This window comes from Ahaetulla prasina, chromosome 7, assembly GCF_028640845.1.
Source record: "Ahaetulla prasina isolate Xishuangbanna chromosome 7, ASM2864084v1, whole genome shotgun sequence".
NCBI lineage: Eukaryota > Metazoa > Chordata > Lepidosauria > Squamata > Colubridae > Ahaetulla > Ahaetulla prasina.
The window spans coordinates 49,263,503-49,276,098 of NC_080545.1; the positions used below are offsets into that span (position 1 = coordinate 49,263,503).

At 38.5% G+C, this 12,596-nt stretch overlaps 1 protein-coding gene across 2 annotated transcripts in view; it reads left to right on the forward strand.

Annotated features, from left to right (window-relative positions):
• The first annotated feature begins 141 nt into the window (after positions 1-141).
• RAB3IP (RAB3A interacting protein) overlaps positions 142-12,596 on the forward strand; it is a 34,044-nt gene continuing 21,589 nt past the window's right edge. The window contains exon 1 of one of the 2 annotated variants that reach the window (XM_058191526.1): positions 142-274. The gene's annotated coding sequence lies outside the window, so the exon portion shown is untranslated. Of the gene's footprint in view, positions 275-3,992; positions 4,130-12,596 lie in introns of those variants that run through there. The other variant, XM_058191525.1, reaches the window with a different exon arrangement.

Consider the following 12,596-nt stretch of genomic DNA (forward strand, 5'->3'; position numbering starts at 1 on the left):
GTGTTTTTGCCAAGTTTTCTTCTGCTGTCACTTACAACTGAGAACAAACACAAGCAAGCAACAGCTGCTGATCTGGCTCATCTTGAATCTATAATTATCCTCCACTTGTTCTTCATAGGAGGTCCCCTTTGGAGGGAAGTCACAGTCATGGAAATAATTTGCATCAACCTCTTCCAGTTGGGATGCATTCCTTCTGCCATCGCTCAGTGACATGAAAAAGGTCAATTATTCAAAAAAGAACAAAGGAAAGAAATGGAAAAGCAAAAAAAAGAAGGTAAAAGAAAAATGCCTTTAGATTCTTACTTTGTTGTTATTAAAACATAAGAGTCAGAAAGGAAAAAGAGTTCAGCCTTTTGAAGTTGCCTAAAAACTATATGCTAACTAGTCAAAGACGATTGGACCAATTAAAGGATATTGCCATATTAACTTCCCAAAGACCTTTCTCTAGAATATAGTTTCCACGGGATGGATATGCTATAGTATGAGCAGCTATGGAACTAATGCTTAAAAAAGTCCCAAATTGTAACTACAACAGACAAAATATGCAGTTATTAAGAATTAGATGATTCAGAATGCAATTCCAAAGATTTATCTAGATGTTAAGTCTCAGTAACTGCAGTAGTTTAATAATATATAAATATGCATATGATTGCTTTGAAAGTTTACATATCTCTGTATTTTACCTGCAGTATCTCTATGACTAGATGCTATTTGAGTGTTACAAAGGATAAGGAACTGGTGTCAGGAAAATCAGAAACTGTGTTATTCATTTTCGTATAACTTTACAGTGCGGGTTCTGTAAACTATGGGCTAACCTGTAGGAAGAGGATTTGGCAGTGGAATAACTGACAAAAAGACATAGCTCAGAAATCCTAATACAGAATAATTTATGATGAGATTACTCTAGAATTTAGTGTAACAAATGATAAAAGTTTCTGTATATTCAACCAAGTTTTATTGGCATTACAAGGCAATGAATAGAGAGGCAGGATGACATATTTGATATGGGGAAGAGGACACATTTTTTAAATATTGGCCAGTAAACCAGCTAACACCATCTATTAATCTAGCAGATCACTTATGTAGAAAGTTAGCACCCACCCCTCTCCTAGAAGAAAGAAATATTTTGAGAAATATTAAAAAAGGCAGAATATTATATTTTCCTGGAAACATGTATTTTTTTAGAGGCAGGAAGCAGACTCACTTTTAATAGCCCCTACTTTTCTTAATAGCCCTCAGCAGATGTCAGCACTTAAGAGATAGCTAGCTAGCTCTATTCATAAGCAAATTCCCTGCAGCAAAGGTAGGGTTGTGACCCTCAGCCACAATAGGAATTGCCCAACAAGCCCTTTCATTGCATCAGCCAAACTTCAACCAAGCTTAGCTCAGACAAACTCCTAGGATTTGTACATGGCACCATGGGAGTCTGACAACAGCCAATAGAATACATGTTCTTGCACAGGAACAGAAAATTCAAATGCAAAGCCCAAAAGAAGGTATAAAAACCCCTCATTCTCAACTCCATTTTGTCAGCTGCCCAGAACCACAAACCCATATGGTTCTGCTTCATCATTAAACCATCCTTCCAATCAGCCTCCATGTTTCCAGTGTCTTTCTCCTGGCTTGGAACTGAACTGGATGGATATTTCTTCCAACACTTAGATCTGCCATTTTGAACGTTAGCAAAGTGGGAAATTGTAAGGAACAGAAGAAAATATAGTTGGATAGCCTAGAAATAAAACAAAAAAAATGACTTACCAATTTCTACTGATTTAATTATTTCTTCATTGTAATATTTTTCAACAATCAAGTGACATCAGTATGCATATATGCTGTCAGCCAGAATACACAGAAATCAAACTGATTATGTTACTGATGCAAAGAGGTCAAAGAGAGCTCAGTTATAACAGCAAAGACAGGGGCTGACTGTGAAACAGATCACATACTGTAATACTCGTGTGTAGGTTCTACAGCCAGTTTCTACAATAAGATCCTAAGCACATTCCCATCTTTTGAAAAAAGAATGCCAGGAACTGTTTTGAAGTCCTGAACTTCATTGATATGGAACCAAAGGACTATGGAATAAAATCAAACAAGTTGTTAGGGTTAAATATGAAAAGAGACTACCTAGAACCAAGCAACAAAAGAAAGCAAATTGAATATTAGAACAAACAGTGGAAATTGTCATGAAGAAAAACCACAGGCAGGAAAGACAAATAGCTTAGCACAAATAGTTTAGAAACAAACATTTCAGAAAAGACAAGAAGCAGTATGTCCCAAAGGTGCTTTTTCAAGAGGCAACTGGACTGAAGCAACTTTGGGACAACCATAACCTGGATGACTGAGAATCCCCACAGACCAGAGGTGTCAAATTTGATTTAATTGAGGGATGCATCAGGGCTGTGTTTGAATTCAGGGTCGGGATGGATGTGGTCGGGGTGGGCATGGCCACCATTGACATCACTTGTCGAGACTCTGTTTCAGCTGTGATGGCCTCCTGCAGGCCTCTGCCGGTGGCTCACCCAGGCTCCATTTTGGCTGCAACGGCATCCAAGCTTCTTTTTCACTGGCAGAGGGTTGCAGGAGACCGTCATGCCCGAAAACAGAGCCTGGGAGGGGTGGGCTCCCGAGCTGTGGTGTGCCCCACCTGAGCTCTGTTTTCTCTGGCAGAGGCATTGTGGGCTGGGACTTCTGATTCGCGGGCCTTGAGTTTGACACCCCTGCCATAGACACAAGAAGCAGTATTACAATGACATCTGTAAAGATATCAAAGATAGAAAAAACATGAACAGAAAAATAAAAAATTCCCTAAAGATCTCTGCACTCAGTAGGAGATTCCAACCCCAAACTGGTATACTAAAGGATACTAATAAAGATTGTAACTTGTTCAAAGAAGAGCAAAGATGAAAGGAGTATAAAGGAATTCTAGAGAGTAGAAATATCAAAATCCAAAATACTTTGGAACAATGGCTGCTAAACCAAGTACCTCTGTTTTTGGTCTTAGATAAATCTAATTTCAGAGTCATCAGTAAGTCTAAGCTGCCTTGTGCTCAAAAAGCCAGTCTGGCATTTTGTGAGCAGATATCTCTGTGGAAACCAGGTATCCAGGGTTTCCAATAGCACAAGCCAAAGCTGATACAGAGGGCAGTGCCCAGTGATCAGAGCAATCTTGCCCACTTTAAGGAGAATGTTTGGTAATTGTTTTTCTTGCCAAAAATGATGTTGGTGAGAAAGGGAAAGAAAGTCAGGTGACTCACTAATCATTTTCATTAATTTGATCCCCATTAAAACTTTTGGGACAGCACCACTCATGACTGAGGCATCATAGGACTTCATACTCAGGAGTGTCCACAGGGTGTGGTCAAAAAAATCAAGAGGCCAGCCAAGTCCATTTTTTATGCCCAACATGCACAAAAGTCTTTTCTGCCAAAGACCATAAGAACACCATTAACTTAGCTATAAGAAAAGTTTTACAAATTTCTGTTGCGGACATGGTCCTTATTCCTTTTGTTGAGGAATAATCCTGCCCAGCCTCAGGCGATTTTTGTCCCCCTGAATTAAAAATGGGATTTTAGAGGATTTTTTTTCGGAGGTGGGAGGAAGCCTCGCAGGGGCCACGTTAGCTACTTTAAAAAAAACACTCGAAGCTGGAAATATGGCTGGAATGATGACAATACAGTTTGCAGATGTCAGCATTTCGCTTCTCTCCCTAGAAAATACCGCTCAGGACGAGTCCAAGTGAAAGACCATTGGCAGTATTTTTTAGACCTCAGAGGAATTAGTTTCCAGCTCCGATTCTCGTACTTTTCTCTCTTCCCCACGAAAAAGCAACTCTGGCAAACCTGCTGGGGAACCTCCACTCCGGCAACAGCATGCAGTGGAGAGTCACATCCTCTAGGGGGAGCCGCGCAGCTCTCCGCTCCACCCCAGAAGTCCTACCTGGCATAGGCGGGCTCCAGTTCCGCCTTGATCGAGGTTGTTGTGCTTTTAAACGCATGCGCAGCCGCACCCCGTTGTGCCTCCGCCGCTGGTGTTTAGGATCTGGTCTGGCAGCCGGAGCTAGAGAAGTGGGAGCTGTTGCTGACTCGTCGCCTGCGGCTGGGAGGGGTGGCATTGCTGGCCTCCGCAGGTAAGTCCCGCTGCTAGGTTTTCCTCCTCCTGCTCCTCCTTCTGGAGTCGCTCAAAAGCGGTCGCCCCGGAGGAGTCGTGACATCCAGTGACGTTGGATTGCAACTATCGTTACCCCTGGTTAACGCGGGTGGAGATTCTGGGAGTTAGTTCGACCCAGATGAGGGTTGCAGAAAGATGCACTTCAGCCTTTGCTTTTGCGTCGTCCCTGTGCCGCCGCCGGGGCTGCCTGCGATTAATGGAACCGCGTTTCTTTTCCCAATCCCTCGGCAATCGCAGTTCCTCTCCCTCTCTCTCTCCTTACTCAGGTGTTTCAGGCGACACTCTGACCGAGCGCATGTGCAAGGTCACTTGAATGCCTAGGTTTGGGTCTCTTTGCTCACCTGCACCTGGCAGTAGTACCTTCCACAAACACATAGACAAGCACTTAGATTATATCCAGTTTTGTGGATGGGCTAACGCCAGAAATCATTTTGAAGTGTGTTTAACAGCTATTCAATATGATGCTTTTAATTCGTACGGGAGAAGGGAAATACTTTGATAAACGAAGGATACAAATATATGGATAATGATATATTGGTATTTCCGTCTTGCTAGATAAACTCAGTATTATACCGTGCGTTCAACATTCAGACTCTCCTGCTGGGGCCTGAGCATCCAGCATCCATTGCGCTTTTTTAATTTCAGAGTCATCAAGCAATCTGCTGTTTTGCTGTCCTTAGTCTAGGCTATTTCTCAGGTTCCCTGAATTCACAGTTAACTCTTCGGGGAACAGGATTTGCACGTTTGAACTGATAGTTTGCAACATTCACGGAAGTGGGTTTTGATAAAGCTGATATTTTTCCAAGATGCTGTAGCACTCTTGTTTTTCCCCAGAGGCTAACGCAGCCATTCTGAAAATGTTTATTTTGTCAGAAAGCCAGTAACCTAGATGCCTGAAAATATACAGACCAAAAATGTGCAAAGCTTGCACCTTCTAAGCAATTATATCTGGCCTAGCAAAATCCCTTCTGTTTTCCCAATGTCTGAAACTTGTGTTCTTTGCCTCCCTGAACCGGTAAACATAACTTTTATTAAACTAGTTGGTTGCAATGGCGGAGAATAATTTGTCTGGGCTTAATCTGTTTTTGTTAACAGGTTAATATTAACTGGAGATTACCAGTATTGTAAATACTACAGATTTAAAGTAATAATAGTATTATATCACTGAGGTTAAATTGGTTGAAGGAACAATGGAGTATATGTTATTACAGGATTTACATTGAAAATCTTTAATGAAGCTTTTGATAGAAATTGTGCATTTAATTTAATTTAATTTAATTCTTTATTGAAATTAATAGATTGTGGATTATTTAAAAATATTGAAGTTGTACATAGCTCTTGTAAAATTACATCTGATAAATAATGGAAAATTAATAATGCATGCATTTGAAAGCCATCGATACCTGATCTTAATCTTTTATATATAAAAGGGGGTTGTGGGCAAAAGTTAAATACAATCATATAGTATTTTGTATCATTCACTTCACATATGTTTTGTGCACATTCTACATGTCAGTTGCAGAATACTTGTATGATTAAATTAACATCTGCGAATAAGGATAAATAATTCACTCTAGTTATGCTTTTAATAAATAACTAGTCTATATAATTTGCAGCTGATACCTTTTCCTATTTAAAGGGACAATACTTGTGGAAGAGAATTCTAATGGAACATTTTTTTTTGTCAATAGAGAAAATATATTGACTAGGTACAAGGAAAAAATCCTTGGCATTATTTAAATCGATGACTTTTAATTGTTTTGAGGCTGTTCTGAAATGTTTCAGTGAATATCACAGTGACGCACACTGTTTAGAAAGCTGAGAAATCAAACTGCAAGTATTTCCAGAAAGCTTTTCATATGGGCTTCAGTGGCCTCCACAGCATGTCAATTACAAATTGTAAAGTGGCAGGTAGGGATGTTGTTAAGTGCACTACTGAAAAGTAAACCACATTATTTAACTTTAAATTAAATGTAAATCAGAGGCAGTTTTTATCCTGACCATCCTTTATCAGTGTAGACTTCAATATGTTTTTTAAAGTTGCTCCTCCCCCTCCTTTCCCAAATGTTGCAAACCCCTACTATAAAATATTTTTTGCTGCAATTACTTATTTCAGTTTTTTCAGGCTATTATCCCATCAGCGATTTGTAATTAATATTAAAATAAATTTATAATCACAATTATATATAGTCTTCACAATCCAGTAAACATTTTGAGGCAATTATTTCAATAACCTTCTGGACGCCAGTCTTGCCCTTAATAAAATAGTGAGACCTTACTAGATATAGAAACCAAATATGAATTAATATGACCATCAGACTCTTAAGAACCTTAAAATTTCCTAATTATCTGACATCCAGATGCAAAGGTGACATTGAAGAGAAAATGGTTTATTGAAGTCTTGCCTCCTATTGTAAAACAAATCATCAAGCAAAGCATGTGGTCAATGGACAGCCAGGACTTGATATCTGCTCTGCAAATTATTGGATATTTTGTAAATGTTGTAATAGGCAAAAATGCCTATTTTAAAAGTATCTGAGCTATTCAATCTTTCCCCATACTTGACAGTATTAATCAATCCAATGTTCCTTCAGTGCTATTGGAAAGCAGGTTTAGGAATATCTTCCACAGTGCTGGAATGATTCAGTGGTTCACTAAAAGATTGGTCCATGTCCTCCCTTACTGTACTTCATTCTTATAAAATTGTAACAAAGTATTGCCTTTGATTAGGAATATTCCTGGACAACCTGAAGAATATTATAAATCATTGATGCTGTTAAATATTGCTGTCTTGTATTTTTGTCTGTAGCGGTAATAAAACCCATCAGGCAACTAGTTGCAGATGACCTGCTGAGTTGGTAAAGGTAGAAGTTCAGTAGACCCCAATGGCAATTTTGCCTACATCCTTCATTTCCTTAGATTCCATCCTAAATAAAGTTTGCTGATTACAGTTTTTATGAAGACTTTTTAATATGTCTTTAGATCAGGCTTTGAATCTGCTAGTCTACAATTTTCTTGGCAACTTTTTCAGAAGTGGTTTGCCCTTGCCTTCTTACTAAGGCTAAGACAGAGTGACTGGCCAAATTCACCCAGCAGGCTGTGTATCCAAAGCAGTCCTAGAACATACATTTCCCAGTTCCTAGCTTTGTGACTTAACCAACAAACACATACCATATATAGTTATTTATTTTGTCAAATTTATTTTCAGCTTTTAAAAGAAGCCAGTCCTTCACTGTGGTATAATAAATATCAACTGTTACATTCTATTAGTCTTCATTCCTTGTTTGTTCATTGTTCTGCTCTTTTTATTATATGAGGCATCTGTTTGGTTGCAGGAACTATTTTTAACAGCTGTATTGTTGAACTAAGTAATTGCTATGTTAATGAAGTTGAAGAACTATGTGTTAAGAAAGGTAAGTCATTTAGAGGTAATACTAATTTTTAGTTGTCCTTTGGACTTTTGTTCAGTTGAAAATCAGGAGATTGGCAGTTTAATCATTGCTGTATATGACAAATATTTACTGTTTTTGGTCTGATATTAATCTTTATTAAAAGAGGTAGCAGATGTTAAACTCACTAGAGTTAACATATTCAGCTTTAGTGCTTGAAGGACAACTTGTTGGTAATACTGTGTAAGTAACCCATGTTGTTTGTGTTCCTGAGGCACGTTCAAATCTGTATGTAGTCTTTCCTCTTTATTCTTAGCTTGGTCTTAATAAAAACTTGGTGTTTAAATTCAGAAATGTAGGTTTTCTTGGGGCAGGAAAAAAAAATACAGGGACATTTGTTAGCAAATACAGAATAATTGAAGGGGAAATAATTTATTCAAACAAAAAGCTCTTAGTTTTTAACAAATAGTAATTCTTTTCTAATGGTTGGCAATATCCTTTAAATATTATTAAAATTGCAAAAAAAGAATAAATTATATCCTGCAAAATTAATAAAGCTATTGCATTGACTTTTTACAAAGGGGAGATATCTGGCTTTAAAAGAACCTAACTTCGAATTCCCCTAATATATTGGCTACAATTCCCATCATTCCCTGTTCTAGAATGATCCAAGTTATAATCAATACTTTGAAACATGAAACAAGTTTGAGGAATACATTTTAGACCTTATAAGACAATATCAAGCTACTAGCTGAATTTTTAGTTGTTTTCAAAGATAACTCCTGTGATAACTCTACACTGTAACTTTTTCTTATCTTTGGATTTATATCATGACTTTATGCCAGAAGAAAATTAATTTTTAAATGTTTAAAAGTATTTTTTAATCTTTTTAAAGTATTTTTCTTTACCATAAAATTTTCTGTGGAGGTTGTATTCACTTACATTTATTGTAAAAGATTTCTCTAGCCTGTCACTACAATGAAAAATAGCTGGTAATCACCAAAAAACAAAAGCGATGGTTTTCTCCAATAGCATCAAACTTGTGTGTGTGTGTGTGTGTGTGTGTGAGAGAGAGAGAGAGAGAGAGAGAGAGAGAGAGAGAGAGAGAGAGAGAGAGAGAGAGAGAGAGAGAGAATAATCAGGCCATAAAACAAGTGAAATGCTTTAAATCTAAGAGTCCAATCCTGTAAAAAGAAAATAGCTCAAGTTACTTAACATGCCTTTGGCGTAACCTAAAAGAATGCAGCAGTGATTTTAAGATTTAAAATTTAAAATTTCCACTGCCACAAACTTTTGGGTGGGGGGGCATTGCACTATTTTCATTCTTTGCCCCTTGTGAAAAAAAGTGTAGTCAGGGTTTTTCATGTTTTTTTCCCTTGATACTTAAATGTATCAGGAATGTGGTTTTGAAATTAGATGCTGGTCTTTGAACAAAGGAAATCTGGCGAGTACTGTAATTCTATTTGCTTGGCTGAAGTTTAGCCTGACTCCAACTGGTTTGCTTCCATTAATGATATCTGATAGAGATAGATCTGCTTGGTGGAAAAACACTGTAAAGAAAAAACTGACTTACAGCATTTCCCCTGAATTTTTGTTACTTTCTGGTCTTGCAAGTGTTTATTGGTCCTTAAGACTTCTCCACTAACTGTGTCTGCATATTTATTTATTTTAAATATCACTGGGAATTCGCCGAAGTCTGTCAGTATCTTACCCTCAGCAATTTAAAAGTCAGATATACAGGAAGTCCTTGATTTATGACCACAATCAAGCCCCAAATTTCTGTTACTAAGTGAAACAGTTGAGTTTTGCTTCATTTTATGATCTTTCTTGCCATGGTTGTTAAGTGAATCAGTTCAGTTGTTAAGTTAATAACATGTTGTTAAGTGAATCTGGCTTCCCCAGTGACTTTGCTTGTCAGAAGGTTACAAAAGTTGATCACATGACCCTGGGACACTGCAACTGGCATAAATATGAACCAGTTGCCAAGCATCTGAATTTTGATCACATGACTATGAGGATGCTGCAGTGGTTATAAGTGTGAAAAGCTGTCATAAGTCACTTCCAAAGGTTAAGCCAATGTGAAGCAGAGAAGGTTGGCATATTGGATGCACTCTCTTAGGATGTAAGTTTTGTTCTAGTGTTTAACTCAGTCTTTAGTAAGACTGAAAAAAACTTATGTCACCTTGATGAATTTTATATATTTACTGGTGGACAAGAGTCTCTAAAGCGATACACCGTATTTTTTGGAGTATAAGACATACTCCCCCACCCTTAAATGGGTGGAAATATCTGTGCATCTTATACAGCGAATGTTGCCAAAGCCCCGCCCATCCACCAGCCCCCACCCTTTGGCCATTTTCGGCCTCCGTGCATCACATTTTCAGCCTCTGCACGCTCCATTTTAAACCCGTTCCAGACTGTGAGGATTGTCACAGCACATTGCTGCTGATTGCCGCCTCCGTGCGTCACATTTTTGGCCTCTGCACATCGCATTTTCAGCCTCCACATGCCCCTTTTAGACCTATTCCAGGCTGTGGGGATTGCCACAGCACATCGCCGCCGATCACCACTTCTGCGCATCGCGTTTTCGGCCTCCACACACCCTGTTTTAGACATGTTCCAGGCTGCGGGGGTTGCCACAGCACATTGCCCTGATTGCCTTTGTGCGTCGTGTTTTCAGCCTCCGTGCATCACATTTTCAGCCTCCACACACGTTTTTGGCCTCCGTGCATTGCATTTCCGGTTGGTTCCAGGCAGTGGGGATTGCTGCCAGCAATCCCCAGTGCCTTGAACTGGCCGAAAACACGATGCGCAGATGCCCAAAACGGGGCATGTGGAGGCAGCGATTAGCAGTGATGTGCTGTGGCAATCCTGGCAGCCTGGAACGGGTCTCAAATGGAGCAGATTTTCTTTTTCTTGTTTTCCTCCCCAAAAACTAACGTGCGTCTTATATTCTGGAGTATCTTATACTCTGAAAAATACGGTATATTATTGTAAAATTCTGCTATTCATCCACAGATCCTGTTTGAATACTGAATCTTTGTTAGGAATAAGATGAATAGGTGGGGTTAACTTTCAGTCATTACTGTTTTCATGCTTTTTATTGCTGTATCTGATTGCATTCTGGTCTAAGAGCTGAATAATAATAATCATTTATAGAAAGAGAAAAGTATAGAAGAGTTATTTACTGCCTGGAGCCTTTCAATGAGATGGTTTATAAGTCTTATAAATACATACTCTCGTACCCATGTATATGGAAGGTTGTAGAGTATAGTTTAACATCTTAATTTTGAATTATGTAAACAATAAATAGATCTTTGGGAAGATTTGTGGATTTACGTTCTGTAGTATATCCTTAAAATTGTTCATATGTTAACACTTCTGCTCTTATACCACAAAAGAAGGCAGTGATCATTTCCATACTGTTGCGAAGAAAACAACATGGATGTACATAAATAATCATCAGGATATAATAATCACCTTCAATTGAGGAACACTTTACTTTCTAAGTTAGGTCCAAAGTAAACATGAGCTGGAATCTCTGCATACTGTATTTTTCACACTATAAGACGCACCTGACCATAAGCTGCATCTAGGTTTAGAGGAGGAAAAGAGGAAAAAAATATATCAGGCAGAGCCTGAGAGAACCACAGATAGGTGTCCTCTCCTGTGCCAGTTCTGCCTATTGACTCCTGCACTGCAGAAAAGAGACAGAAGAGGTGGGAAATGACAAAGACAGAAGAGGTGGGGTTCAGCACTGTAAAAGGACCCCGCCGCTGTGGCCCGGCTGCTGTTCACTAAAGGCCCGGCACCGGTTCACCGTTGGGGGACCCCTGAGGTAATACACTTCATGGTCTGTGATGCAATATTCGCTCCATAAGACGCACAGACATTTTCATCCACTTTTTTTGTGGGGGGAAAGTGTGTCTTATGGAGCGAAAAATACGGTAATTTATCTGATGTATCTGGAAAAAATGCAGTGCAGATATAGGCAGATGCATCTGAAGAAGTGGGGGAAGGTAGACCAAAGTCCAAAATAAGCATCACACTATTACTGTTGTGCATGTGCTGTGACATCAGAGGTACATGAGGTATGGTGCTTACATCATCATTTTATGATGTTAACCTTTTCTGGTGAAACTATTGGATTATGTGGATGCTTGTATCAATAGGCACTAACTATTCCAAACAACTTCTGGTAGCTGTGCAGTGTCATTGAATAAATACTAGAATAACATCATAGGAAGAAGGGCAGTTCAATAAATCAGATCACTAATTTGTTGGAGGTTTTCTTTGTGGGAGGAATTAATGATAAGCCCTGTTGATTCCCAAAGATATTTGCTTATGCCAAGTCTAAACACAGAAGTATTACCAGATGCAAAGAATAGTAGGTTTAATTAAATGCGTCTAATATTAGGTTATGTTTTGTTTTCACCTTTCCTGGAGAAAAAACATTCAGGCAGACGTGAAAGAATTGATTGAAAATAAACAGTGGAGTCCTTGGTGCTTTATGAGTTTGGTTGTTTGCTTGCAGATATTTCATTACTGACTAGATGTCTATGGAGATTCTCAGTCATCCAGGTCATGGTTGTCCCAAAGGTGCTTTTTTTCAAGAGGCAACTGGACTTTCTGGTTTTTCTTTAAATGCATCTGATTATGTTGTTTTATTGTTCCTATTGTGGAAATTGGGTTGTTACTTTGATAATGTAGCACTTTGTGTGTGATTTTTTTTTTACCAATTTACATTCCCAATTGGCCATCATTTTCTCTGTTGATGAGGATTTTCCAGAAGATTAGAAATTTCATTTTTTCTTTGTGAATGTTATCCCTTTGAAGATGTTGAGTGTTTCATGTTTTTTATTATGACAAAGATGTTTACATAGCAGATTCATACTTTTGGCTGTAGGGAGTGCTATCTAGACATCATACCACAATCATTGCTATGAGTCCTCAGAATGGTAATCCCATGAATTCATGTTTTGGTATATTTATCCATCAAACTGAATATAGGTAGAAGTTCATGAGGTCCATGATTCT